This window comes from Carica papaya, chromosome 4 (genome assembly GCF_054855325.1).
Source record: "Carica papaya isolate Zhongbai chromosome 4, ASM5485532v1, whole genome shotgun sequence".
In the NCBI taxonomy this organism is placed as follows: domain Eukaryota; kingdom Viridiplantae; phylum Streptophyta; class Magnoliopsida; order Brassicales; family Caricaceae; genus Carica; species Carica papaya.
In genome coordinates, this window is record NC_142312.1 from 30,165,684 (window position 1) to 30,180,734 (window position 15,051).

A 15,051-nucleotide genomic window follows, 5' to 3' on the forward strand; every position below is an offset into this window, starting at 1 on the left:
ATAAATCTCGTATAGTTATGAAAGTATGAGACTTTTTAAAAATAATATATCATCTAATTGTAATTAGATTGTAAATTGATCTAAATGATCTAACCAAAAATTATTTTTTAATTGATCACATATATTTAGCTAAAAATTTCATGTATCAAATACTTTAGTCACATGAAATAAAGTTTCACTTGAGAACAAAAACTATGTACGTCCGTACCATGAATTAGTAGTTTAAAGTAATATTAAATATTTAAAATGTAATTATTAATATCTTAAGTTTAACAGTTTAAAAACTGGTCAACAACAATATCGTAATGAATCTCTTTACTTAACAAACTACTAAATTTTCGTACAGTTAGAGATTTATATGGACTACTTGAATGAACTTATTCCCTAATCAATATTTGTATATTTACTATTGTGTGAACTATACACAATCATAGAGTTATATTTGGCATGCTTTCGTGCTTAATAAGAAGAACATTATAATTATCCAAACTATTAATCATAAATCCTCAAAGTCTTTTGGGTCAAAAGGTTACATTTTTACCTTGAAATCACAACATATTATATAGATGTATAAAAGTAGTCTTGGTTTACTTTTCTTATTTCATAATAAAAATATCAAACAAGAAGTTGTTATAATTAATTTTTAAAAAAGCCTAAATTATTGAGAAAAAATATGTTTACTTCATCAATTAAATATGATAATATGAAATATGACTCTTTAAATATATTGTAAGACTAATTGTTTGTTACAATATAACACGTGGCTACACATTCAATATCATTATATTCATGATTTTCAAGTGGTGATCAAATGGTATAACAAGTTGATCTTTAATTTTAATTCGTTGAACAACGGTGATAGGATTGCTAATTGGGCAGTCTAGTGTTTGAAAAACTCTAATATAAGCTAGTAATGTTTTAGCTGCACAAGACAAACTTTACGAATAATCGACATTAAACGTTAGAATGATACGAGATTTTTATTTAATTATCATTGACAGGTGAAAAAACTTCAAGACTCAACGTAACTAACTTTTATAGAGGGACTTTTTAAAGTTTTAAATAATGATACCATGTCATAATAAAAGCAAAAAAAATAAGAGAACAACTTTTTGTATCATTATTAGATTTTTGAAATATACAAGAAATTGTGGAAGGTTTAGTCACGATCAACATGTTATACATAGATCTTGCATGATAAGTTTATATCGTTCTATGAAGCATGCTAATAAAAGTTCCTAAAATCATATTTGATGTTGCACATGATTTTGAAAAAAAAAACTATTGTGATTTTCGATTTTGTTATTCATTTTATACTCTTTTAATCAGTTAAAAAAATACCTAATTACCTTACTAGTTACTTTTACTTTTAGTGCTATTTGTGTCTTTTAGCAAATAGGTTTTTTAGTATGAAACAAGTATTGATTTATAGAAAAATTTCAAACTTGAGATAAAACTCATACTTAACTTCTTTTTTCTTTTTTCCATTAATACTTATATTAGTTGTAAAAATATTTGTAGGCACAAAAACAACTTTAATTAATATGTTGTGTGTAACAAAATAAATTTGAAAAAAAAAAAAGATAATCTCAAAATTCTATCATTAACGATAAAGAATTTTTTTCTCATGTGACTATTGACTCTTGTACATAATTTGTTAGTCATTATTGTTGTCAACTATTAATATTTTTTTTAGTTATATCTTAAAGAGTAATTCTCATCTACCTGTTATATACGCTCTAACAAATCACTTGCAAGAATTAGTTCCTAAATTAAGTTTTACTCAACAACGTAATTTAGAATTTGAATGGAATATCAACATGATTTCGAGCTAATATGGTTTTAGAAATTCACTAGCATGCTTTTATAGTATGGCATAACATGTAAGATTACGTATAGCATACTAATCTTGATAAAATCTTCAACCATTTTATTATAGACAGAATTTTGTGTGTATAGATAATAGTATAACATAATATTTTCTTATATCTTATCTTTTTGTTCTATGTTAAGTCGACAGAGAATGACGAAACTTATTTTTTATGTTGTAATTTCATATTCTTTCTCAATACACAAAAAATTGCATGTTGATTATGGCTAATTATGAGCCACATAATGCAAATAGTGAAATGGATATAGATAAACAAAATAATTAGTCTAAAAAGTTAAAGGGTAATGAAGCTCAAATTTCAAAACCTCAAGCTTTAATATCATATTAAATAATAAATTAGATGAGCTTTTAGAAGTTTAAGACAATAGAAAGTATTATTAGAAGTTATCATTTTTATTATATTTTAGTACAATGTATATACACGTCAGTTTAATTATTATTTTATTTCTCTTCTCATTACTGAGAGACAGGTCACTTTTAATTTTAGATAACGTATAGCTGTTTTTTTTTTCTTGGATGAAAGTTGTCAAAAGGGGCATATACATATAAAGAGAAGCAAATTTGTAATTTTCGATGTCCTTCACGTGTTTTGTCTGATAGAGTATTAGGTGACCCATTAATTTAGCAAATATAAATCGGTCACGTGTCAAACATTCGTATTTTCTTCAATTTTTTATTTAGAATTTAATGTTATATTCGGTAGTATAATTAATGCTGCTATATCTGGCCAGTGTTAAGAGGATACTATACTCAGACATGTGAAGATTCATTCATAAATAAGATTGAATTCTAGTTCTCTTTAAAAGGCTCAGTTCTTTTTAATTTACAAAGTTGAAACTGAGATTTGTGATAAGCCAATTTCAAAACTCTAGCATTGAGAGAAAGAAAAGAAAATGAAGCGCAATAAGAATCAAGTATGCAAGAAAAACGCTGACAAAATGGTTGCTAAAACAAAGCACAATTCTCTGAAAATTGCACGAGGTATGTTTTACTTCTAAGTAATCCCTTTTCATCTTTTTGTCGTGCTATGGAGGAGATCTTTTTCGTCAATTTGCTTGAAGATCAAACAATAATTGATTGGTTGAATGATGTTCTTGAAGCGCATGTCCTAAATTGATGACTATATTTGACTTCATAATATTAATGAAAGATTTCAGGAGATTTCTTTTTAAAATTAGAGAAAATAAAAATCTGACATTTGATTTTCTAACTTTAGTTAGATGTATACTTTGTTATGTCTGGATAATAATCTCTGTTCTTTCATCTTTTTATAACAGTATCTAATTTTCTGGTATTGGCGAGATTCGACATAAACAGATTTAGGTTAATTTAAAATAATATACTTATAATCTTTAATTTATCTTTCTTCTACTGAATTTTGTATTCTATGGCTTTTATAAATGTCAATTTCAATGACCAAACTAGGGAAACTATAAGTTTTATGTTTGTATAGAGTTTTCTGTTAGTTTATTTTATTTGCATATAACAATGTATTGTACAAAAGCTATACATCACTATTCATTAGTTCCTAGCATTCATTTTTCATTTCATATTATTTATTTTATTTATTATTATAAAATTAGTAATCAATCAGATGAATAAACATTGCATACTTATAAGATTTTCACTGGATATTACAAGAAAATAAAAACTGATTTTGAAAAAGTTGAAGCAATTGATATGTAAAAGGGTTTTTCTAAGAAGTCAAATTCCGCCATATCTCATCAAAATCAAAATTTTCTTTTTGTTACTTCTCTTCTTTTGCATCAAACACACAGAAACACACATATATGTATATGACTGCAAATGTGTTGTTAGTAACATCAGGAAAAAGTAGAGAGAAAAAAGGTTCATCATCAAGTGCAAGTGCTTCTGAAAAGATGTTTAGCGAAGAAAATTTGAAGAAGATGGAAGGATACCAAACAGGGCCTGACTACATTGAGGTTTTATGTGGGTGCACAAGCAAATCTTCGGACACTATGGGCAGACTAAGAATTGATTCTGCAGGCAACTTCAAAGTCTCCTGTGAATGCTCTGCCTGTTTACCAGAAAGAAGCAAGTCTCTCTATCTATCTTGTTAATTGCCACGTTTTTTTCTTTCAGAATTTTTCTTCATGCATGTTTTCTCTATGTATATACAGTGAGTATTACACCAAATCAGTTTGAGAAACATGGGAATAAAGGAGCTGGTAGAAAGTGGAAGAAGAGCATCTGGGTTAAAATCAATGAAAAGAAAGTTGCGCTATGGAGGAGTGGTTTACTCAAGTACCACAAATATGGAAGAAAAAAGGTAGAGAAAAGGTCCAATATGGTGAAACATGATGAAAACAACCACCAGTTCCATCGTGATGAGTTCATTACTTGTACAAGATGCAAGAAAGAACGCCGCTTTCGTCTCAGAAACATACGTGATTTCAAGGCCTACCATGATGCCTTGGCTTCTAAAAGATGGAAGTGCCCTAAATGGCCTTATGAGAAGTGAGTTTACTTAAAACCCTCCATTGTTTTTTCATGAATGTATAATCATATATACACTTCTTGGGTACATATATATAGAGCTAAATTGCCTTATAGTTAACTTTTGTGGTTTTAGAATAAACTGTGATGCCGAAGAAGAGCGAACAAGTCGCAGATTGTGCAGAGGGTGTCCAATGTATCCGAAATGCGAGGGCTGCACCACATGTGTCTGCTTTGGGTGCAACCAGTGCCGCTTCAAGGACTGCGTATGTCGGACTTGCACTGATTTCATCCAGAATGCAGGGACTTAGATGGTATTATCTGATTTACCCTACAAACCCAAGAAGAAGAAGAAGAAGAAGATTTGAAGTGGGTTATGATCATTAAGTTCGTAGTAGTTTCTTTTTCTGCACCGAACTAGTGCTTCTATTTTAGTTGCTTTGTGAAGTTAAGAAAACTGTCTTCGCCCTTTGGAACCTAACCATTGCCAAACTTATATTCCATGGGTTAATCCTACTCTATATGGATAACTTGTGCGAGATCTAGTTTATCTGGTACTATGGTTCAATCTTATGTTTCCTGTTTGTGCTCAAGGTTTTGGAGTTGAAATATCAGACTGTGTTACTATCTTGCCTATGTTTATGAGAAATTTAAATTAGCCTTATAATTATGAGATATATGAAGTACATCAATAGTTTATTTGGGTTGCTAACTGTCATGTGAAGTTGCCCTAGATCTAGCAGTTGGCAACTTGTGATATTGAATTGGAACTTATTTGGTTGTTGATAATGTAAAGAAGTTTTGCAAACTCTATTTTTCTATTGAGTTCAAAAGTTTATATTTGTGCATGCCCGCCCTAGTTGGCTATTCTTCTATTCAAGTGGGTTAATAGAGTTCTCTTACTGCTCATTCTATAGTTGCATGGTAATTGCGATCTCTATCTCGGCTTCGTTTCTTGAAGGAACACTAAGGCTGGTTCATATTTGATTAATCCGTTTGCATATTACTCTCTTCGTCTTAACTCTATCGAGACATCTTACGTTCCGAAAACTAATTAACATGGTTGAAAGAAATGGAAACACACAATACTTGAAGGGAATCCACGGCACCTATATACCACACTAGTTAGGGTTCATTCTTGTCCAATCTCTTGATTCAAGTTCCTTTAATCCTCTGATGATTTCTTTCCTTGGACCATAAAAAACTACTTCTATCTTATATGCTACTTCCAAAACCTTCTCTGTCTCATTCTCTTCCTTGTCCTTACTGCAAAATTCATCCTTGTCTAGAAAGCCTGAAAAAGGCCCAGCCCGGATGCCTAAACATGAAGTTTTAACCATTTCAATGGGAGCCAAGATCAAATGAAGACCGAAAAACAACGTCATTTACCTGAATCCCCATTTATCTCAAAGCGACGCCGTTTGGGATGAGCTTTAAAGGCAGCTCCTAAGGTTTCATTTTCGGGCTCCTTCTTCTGCCACCATGTCGTAGATGATGGCTAAGGGGAGAAGCGCAGCATGCTTCACGTTTCCTGGAGCCCAAAACCAGCGGAGGAGAGGGGAATCCTTCCTCAATAGAGAGAGGAGATTTGGCCGGAGATTTTTTTTTCTCTGTAGTGAACAAATTATCATTTGGTGTTCATTGTACTTCGACTTGGGAATTTGATTTAAGTTTATAATTAGTATACAATAAGAATGTTACTTATTTTCATCTTACCATTAGGGTGTAATTATTCATAGTAAATATAGCCAAATATGATAAAGATGAATTGATTGAGAAATTGGTAATTAGGTTTTTAGTTTTTAGTTTTTTTTTTTAAATTGTAATGTATTTCAAAGCTTCATTTTCTTTTGATTTATAAATACTATAACAAAATCAAATATAGATGTATAGATTACAATCACACACATCTCTATGGTAAGTATATCAGTAATGAATAATAAATAAATAATAATAATAATAGTAATTGTTATAACAGTAATAAAAAAATAAGACATATTAATTACAACTTATTAAATTATATCGAGAGAAGGGTATCTAACAAATTTTCAACTTGTAAAACTTTTCGTATTAGAATCTATAAGAAAATTTAATTAGTGAACTATTCTTTATGCAGCACCTGGTCGTGCTTTTAATAGAATAGGTGATGATTTCAAGCTTTTAATTTTATAATTTTTGTGAAGCTTAGACTCCAATGGTTTTAAGAATAGTGTAGTGTTCTCTTATATAGCTTCACATTAGAAGCCATAGGACTGAAACACTAGTTAACAACTACCCACTTTTATTTGGTCAATAAGTTAAGAAAATATTGGTATCGATACATAACGAAGCTATGGCTATGACATGCTTGGATTGTTACAAGAGAGACCCATGTCTTGTTGACACTATTGATATTTCTCTTCAAGTATTTTGGCAACATTTGGATTATATTATTTGCCATATAGGCCTTTAACTTTCAATCTATTGTTTTGTTAATAGTTTTTTTGAAAAAATCTTAAAGAAACATGATGAAAACTCAAAAGAATTAATTCCAACAAATCCCCATCTCAAAATTATGAATCTCAAGGACAAAATAAACCTTAATATCTTAGAATATATACTATATAAGATAATTTAGCATTTTTCCACATTGGTTTTTAGATTGTGTTATTATATATGTTACATAATGTTGGAAAAAATTAATATCTAAAGCATGCACAATCATACCAAAGTAAAAGCATAAAGAAAAGAACACAAATATTTTATATGGTTCGGTAGTGTGCATACATCTACAGGCAAGACCGACAATAAAGAATTTCACTATGTAAGCTGAAAGTATATGACCAATAGGTTAACAAACCTATTTATAGAGAAACTAACAGAGTTCTTCACAATTAAAAATTTTATAGGATATACATCAAATATTTTCTAAAATAAATACAAAGAAAATCCAAATAAATTATCTCCATAATATAGATAAATATCGCTAAAATTCAAGACACATCAACAAATCTTCTTCTTGGCTTGAATTTCCTCTATCATCAAAGCAGCTAATCATCTTGTTGCACCGTCTTTCCAACATGCCCCCACTAGGGCACTATTGAGTATCACATACTCCAATCAAGTTTAGGCCGCACCTAAACTTGTTATCTGATATCTAAACATAGTGACATCTGACATCAAGTTCTTCACACACAACACCAATCATCTTATCAGCATCTGAACTACCTAGTTCCTGCAAATCAACTGATCCCACAACTAACAAGTTATATGTAACCAGATTCTCATACCTCTGTAGTTGTCTGATCTGTCATCTCTCCTTGTCTGTTGCTATGCTATATGGTTGTTATTGATCAGGTGGACTATCACATTCTTGATTAAGATCATGTACTTCATTCTCTAGATCATTGGACTAAACTTTTTATTTTGCTTGTTCTCTGACACCATGATTTTATTCTACTATTGTCTTTCCCTTCTGACTGTTTAATGAAGCAAATTCATTAAATGTCGTATCTCTGCTGATAATCAACCCAAGGGACTTGGGTTCACTACACCAAACCTTTAGCCTTTCACTCCATATGCATACCCCAAAAATATGCATTTCTTTGCCCTTGACTCAAGTTTATCATTCCTAACATGAGCATAAGCAGGACAACCAAATACTCTCAACTGAGAGTAATCAGCATGTGACCTAGACCATATCTTAAAAGGAGTCTTACTCTCAATAGTTGTGGATGGAGATCTACTAACTAATAAACTAATAATATTCATAGCTTCAGCCCAAAATTCCTGTCTCACACCTAAATGAGACATGCTTCGTGCCTTATTACAAAGCGTCTTATTCATGTGTTCTACAATACCATTCTGTTGTAGTGTTCCAACACAAGTGTGGTGTCTCACTATACCTTCAGTACTGCAGAAGTCATCAAACTCATGATTGTAAAATTCTAACTCATTGTCAGTCCTAAGGTACTTGATCATCCTCTCTGTCTGCTTCTCAATCATGGTCTTCCATTTGACAAATGTTAAAAATACCTCTTCCTTGGATTTCAGAAAAATACACTAATACATTTCTAGAGTAATCATCAATCGATGTTATAAAGTTCCTGGCACCACCCTTAGAGGAAACTCTATGTGGACCCCATAAGTCAGAATGAACATAATTTAACTTATTTCTTGTCTTGTGCACTGTCTTTTTGTTGAACTTCACTCTAGTCTACCTGCAAAACACATAATATTCACAAAAACCCAAAGCTCCTTCTTTATACCCATTCAACAAACTTTATCTGCTCAAAACACATAACCCTTTGTCACTCATATGATCCAAACGTAAATTCCACAATTGATTTTGATTACTTCTCCCTAATACTACAATAGCTTCCCCTGAAACTATATTTCCCTGAAGAATATACAATCTAGATTTTAAATTGCTTCTCATAAGTACTTCAAAGCTTTTACACACTTAAAGAGTATCATTTTCTGTATGATATTTGTAACCCTGAGTCACCAATGTAGAAAGAGAAATCACATTTCTCTTTGTCTGAGGAACATGCCAACATGCAATAGTTCTAATGATACCATCAAACATTTTTAATATGATATTACTAATCTCAGCTACAGATAACGAACTGTCATCTCCCATATACACGGTACCACTCATTTGCTTGTAAGTAGTAAACCAATACCTATGTGGACCATGTGCAATATAGCACTAGAATCAAGAATCTAGGAGTTCTTTCTATGATCCGAATTCAATAGAACTACCCCAACACTGTTGTTATTACTATCATCATAATTATCTCTGTCGACTATATTAGTTGAACTCTCCTACTCCTTTTTTCTTTTCAACATAAGATAATTTCTCATAAAGTGACCTTTCTCCCCCCACTCAAAACAGTTTTCCTTTTTACCTCCATATTTTGATTTGCCCTTTCTCTGTGTCCTTCCCCTACTTACCAAACCTTCCCCTTCTATTCTATACTCAGTAAAAAAAATTTATAACTCTTTGGATTTTAGTGCATTACTAACATCATCTAGTAAAATACTAGTTTTTTCATACAGTAGAGTATCAACAAAAGTCTCATAAGAAAATGGTAATGAACACAAAACAATCAATGCCTAATCTTCATTTTTAATCTTAATATCTATGTTATTCAGGTCCATAATTAAAAAATTAAACTCATCAAGGTATTGTTTAATGGGCGTACCTTCACTCATTCTGAAATTATACAGCCTTTTCTTCATATAGAGGCGGTTCGTTAGTGATTTTACAGAGTACAAATTTTTTAATTTCTTCTACGCAGCTGAAACTAAAATTTTTTCAGCAACCTCTCGTATAACATTGTCATTGACACTCATAAAAATCGCACATAAGGCTCTATCTTGCATATTTACCTTTTCTGACTCTCTCATACCCTCAATATATCTTTCTTTAATTACCCCCCACAAACTTTGTAGTACCAGGGACAATCTCATTCGAATCTTCCACATATTGAAACTTGTACCATCATTAAACTTTTCTATATTATATTTTGTAAATATCATTTCGAATTCTTAGACTGTGCACTAAAAAAATTAAATAGAGAAAAAAAAACACTGAAAAATGAAAAAACACTCATAGGGACTCACCACTTCACAAAAAATCATTGAACGCAACCATCGAAACATAGAGCGCCTTCACGCGCCTCCACGATCTGTCAGGCACCGCCACGGGCTCCTCCACACACTATCACACACGCGGCCACTAGAGATGTCATGCGTGGCCACCGTCGAAAGACACCAAAAAACACACAGAAATGTGCGACTCCATGGATCCGGCACAAATCTGGTGAAAATGCACCGAAAACACACCGGCAACACCGTAAATTGGGCCTCATATGAACCGGGGGCCGTCGCACTGGTCATCTTCTCTGACACACATTCTATTTCTCCAGCTCTGGTACCGTGCACAAACAGCGCCCGACGTCGCGAATCTGCCTTCGGTTTCTCTTATTTGGCCCTCCTCTTCGAGCAGTTAGTTTTCTTCATGTAAGCCGCCGCACATCCGAGCTTCTCCATTTCATGTCTGATTTCGCTGGTCGCCACTCGCACAACCCAGGTTTCTCCCTCATCGATCTGGTCGAACAGATCTGAGCATGGACCATTTCATCCGTTTAAGCTGCATCATTCGTCGTTTCGGCCTCTCTGTATGGTTCACCTTTTTCAGGTAACAAGAAAAAGACTAGATTTAATTTAATTTTTTTTCTCTCTAATGCAGCTGAAACCAGAGCTCTGATACCACTTGTTGAAAAAAATTAATCCCTAAAGCATTCACAATCACACCATAGTAAAAGCATAAAGAAAATAACACAAGTATTTCATGTGGTTCAACAGTGTATCTACTTCCTAAAGCAAGACTGGCAAGAAAGAATTCCACTATGTAATTTGAGAGTACATCACCAATAGGTTAGCAAATCTATTTATATATAAACTAGCAGAATTTTTCACGAATAAAAACTTTATACGATATTACATCAAATATTTTTCAGGATAAATACAAAGAAAATTCAAATAAATTATCCCCAAAATATAGATAAATATCACTAAAATTCAAAACACATCAACACATAATTTAAATGGCATCATAATTGTGTTCAAAAAGATTTATGTGGTAATATGTGCTAAAAAGACACCATTACTTATAAAACTAAATGAAGAGTTTTCACTCGTGTATCTATATAAATTGAAACCTCTTCCATCCTACTAAATTATACTCAATGCTTCTAGTAGCCACACTCGAACAGAGGCTCTTATTTCATTATCCTCTCACAAGAATGGATCCCTTATTTCTAATATTTGTAAACCATTCCCAACACCAAGGTTACTTTAACAATTTTCTTTTAAGTATGTGGTAAACAAAGTCATACTGCATAGTTGATGCACATGACTCCCCTTAACTAGTGAACTTTATTGTTTCCCATCATCTAATTACTAATGTTGGCAACCTTATAGTCTATATCAAATACGTTGGCCATACTGATAAGATATTTCTTACAGATAAACATGGCTTGTACATCACTTCTATTAAAGGATAAATAAATGATTGTATTGTTTCATGTTAGCTTAAACTTTTGATATAATTGGATTAATATATTATTTAAATGGTACTAAAATTAGAGGTATAGTATTTAAATCATGACGCCTCATTTTTAGTAAATATAAATCTAACACAAGAGTAAGGGGTTTGTCTTTAATTTACGTTTATGCATCAAACTTATGCATCAAATAATAGGTGAACTTATGCATCAAACTTATGCTTGAGAATGTCTATTAAATTATAAATAATTGATTGAGTTTTTTCTATTAGCTTAAGTTTTTGGGTAATTGATCCAATCTATTATTTGAAAAAAATATATATATATGTATTTTCATCTTTCAACTATGTCTTTTATAAAGTTTTTCTTGAATATTTTCTTTTTTATTATGTTGTAAAGGACACAGCTACCAAAATGATTTTGCTGCAATGAATAAACAAGTGAGACCTTTATGAATGGTAAAAGAATTGTGCATGTTTTGGTTGTTTCAATAGGGTGGAACTTAAGCTACCATTATGAATTTTGTGTTACGTCAAATGCAAGCAAAATTTTACGTGGAATGTAACTAATTATGAACTACAATTGTAAGCGACAAAAGTACAAAGATACATATAAATTGAAGAACTATTCAAGAAAAAAGGAAGATGAAGTTCAAACCCAAAATTTGAAACTCTTATGCCATGTTAAATACTAAGTTACAATTTCGTACTTTTTATAAGTTAAATTTAAAATTATCGGCAGATGAAAATGTCACTCATAGCTTTTGTAAATGCTTTTATTAGCGACAATAGTGTATTGGTTTAATATTTATCGAAAATATTTTTACAGTAAAAAACGCTGCTACAAGCCAATTTTTTTACTACTAAAATGAGTTTATAAGTTTAACTAAATTAGTAGAAAATTATAAAAAATTGTTACCTATATTGTATGTTTTAACATTATATATGTGTGTATATGATAATTTAATTACTCTTTTCCTTTTAACTAGTGACAAAAAAACCACTTTTGGTCTTTGATAATGTATTCATAGTTGGATTATTTTCATGAACCTATCCATGGATAGATGCAAACTTTACATTTAAAGAAAAGCAAATCCTTATCTTCCTTGTATTGACGTGTTTTATTCAGTAAAATGTTAGGCGGTCAATTATTTCAGCGAATAACATTCAGCCGCGTATAACACATTTATCTTTTATAATTTCTGATTTAGACTTAGTTTTTATATTAAGCAAGTAAATAAATGTTACTCTATCTCTACTTTGAGAAAATATACCTACTCAGACCAATAAAGATTTACTCATAAATGTGAATCAAGCTACAATCCTCCTTAAAAGCTTTCAATTATTTTTTAATCTATAAAGTGAGATTTGTGAAAAACTAAATTTCATAAATCTAGCATTGGAAGAAAGAAAAGATGAAATGCAATAAGAATCAAGTGAGCAAGAGCTTCAAGAATAATCAAATAAACAAGAGCTTCAAGAATAATTAAATGAGCAAGAGCTTCAACAAGAATCAAGTGAGCAAGAGCTTCAATAAGAATCAAACGAGCAAGAAAACAACTTAATGAAAGATCTCCAATACCAATCTTGACCAGTCGAAAATGGCACAAGGTAAAGTTTTTTTCCCTTGTAATTTTTTTTTCTTCTCTACATTGTGTTGTGCGATGATATTTTGTCTATATCATGTTAAGATTATAGACCATTAGATTAGTTTCGCCTCTTTATAACAGTTATATGAATACCTAATTTTTGCTTCTTTTAAAAGATTATTTCAAATTGGGCATAATTGGATCTAGATTGCCTGTGGGAGAAAACACTTTTAATTTTAATTTTTCATTTTGAATTTAGATTCTATTGGATCTATAGATATTGATTGTATTTGTCACGCTAGGCAAACATTTAGATTTGTATGTTTTTATATATAGTTATAACTTATTTATAGACCAACAAATTACTTATGACTCTTTATAATAATCATATGAATATCAAATTTTTGTGTCTTAAAAAGTTTGTTTCAGAATTGGGGATAATTGAATTTGGATTGAGTATGGAAGAAAACACTTTTAATCTTTAATTTCTATCATAATGAATTTAGATTCTAAAGGATTTATAAATGTCGATTGTATTTATCATGTGTAAAAGCCCTAAACTCCTATTAGGAATTTTGAGAATATAACCCAAAAATAGTGTAATAAAATAATACTGAAATTTATAAATTAGCGAAAGCAATTTAGAGTCTAGGATTATATTTCTTGCATAGTTTGCTAAAAACACCTAACAGAACTATGAGAATGCCCTTAAAAAACATAAATGAAAAAGAGTGATAAAGAAAACAAATGTGATCAACCTCTACTCGAAACTAGAAAAATCGAGAGGCGATCTTCTAACTAGTTTTATTGTTGTTCAGGATTCGGGTCTTGATCGTCCTGATCTGAAATGGTTAATAATAAAATGGTGAGATATATTAGCTCAATAAGAATATCACATTTGTAGAAATTGTAAAACGACCAATAGAGCTTATTTTTAAATAAAACTCGTTTAACTGAAAAACATTAATTCTCTTAACTAACCTGTAAGTTCTTAAACATCATTTATGAGGATAAGAACCAGAATAGTAATCTACAATACGTATTCTAAAAGACATATAATCATTAACCTTTCATTATTCCCCAAGTTGGATTCCTATCTCATTCACCTTTATTATTTTAACTTGCCTACCGATGCTGCTTGGGGTCCGTAGGGGTCCCCACTACACATGGATACGAGCATTCATTCAATAATCAAGCGATTGTCCCCATACTCTGTCTGGTAATTGGCGTTAAAATACAAAATCGCCTCAATACTCTGTCCGGTATGAACGTATCTAAAATAATTCTCAACCCCTCTTGGTAAGGGATTTATCAGTCCTGTTTAATTGAGGGTAACGTTTACGGTAGGGTTTACCCTATGCACCAAGTTCGTACACACTTTTTTGACAAATCCAGTAAAGCTTTTTATTTGACACAATTAATTCATGCATATGCTCTTTTTTATTACTATTTAGCCCTACAAGACTCGTATATTTGTATCCTAACCACATGAGTTCACATTTTAGGATAAGTACATTAAATAAACATGCATTACACTGATAACAATCAATTAAATGCACAATTAAATAACATGATAAAATGTATAGAGAAGTCTTACCATGTTCACCATAAAATTTAGACAAACACATTAAAGTAAATAATACAGTGAATGAAATAGCATAACAACAACTGTAGAGGCATTTACTATAATTAAGAACTCCAACAGACGCAAACTGACCGGTTACTTGCTTCATTAACAACCTGTACTTTAATTAATTAGATGATCGTAAATTAACTAAATTTTTTGTTTATTTATTAATTTAACTTCAATTTTATCGAATATAAAAAAGAGATGAGGGATTCTTACCCTGGGTCGGTGTTCGGAACACTGTCTTTTTTATCACACTTCTCAACAATTTTTAGTTCTTGGATTTCTTTGATTTTTCTACTAAAATCAAAACTTATATCAAAATAACATGAAAATACGCAAAAACAATTGCCAAAAAGGACAAAAAACTCTCACTGGGAGGTCGATTTAGGGTTTCGATGTGGTGATGCTGTCGTGCTCCGCCGCTGGTTCCTCT

The 15,051-nt window shown here is 31.2% G+C and overlaps 1 pseudogene; it reads left to right on the top strand.

The window, feature by feature from the left end:
* The first annotated feature begins 3,687 nt into the window (after window positions 1-3,687).
* LOC110812258 (protein ULTRAPETALA 2 pseudogene) lies at window positions 3,688-4,659 on the top strand (annotated as a pseudogene).
* The last annotated feature ends 10,392 nt before the right edge of the window (window positions 4,660-15,051 follow it).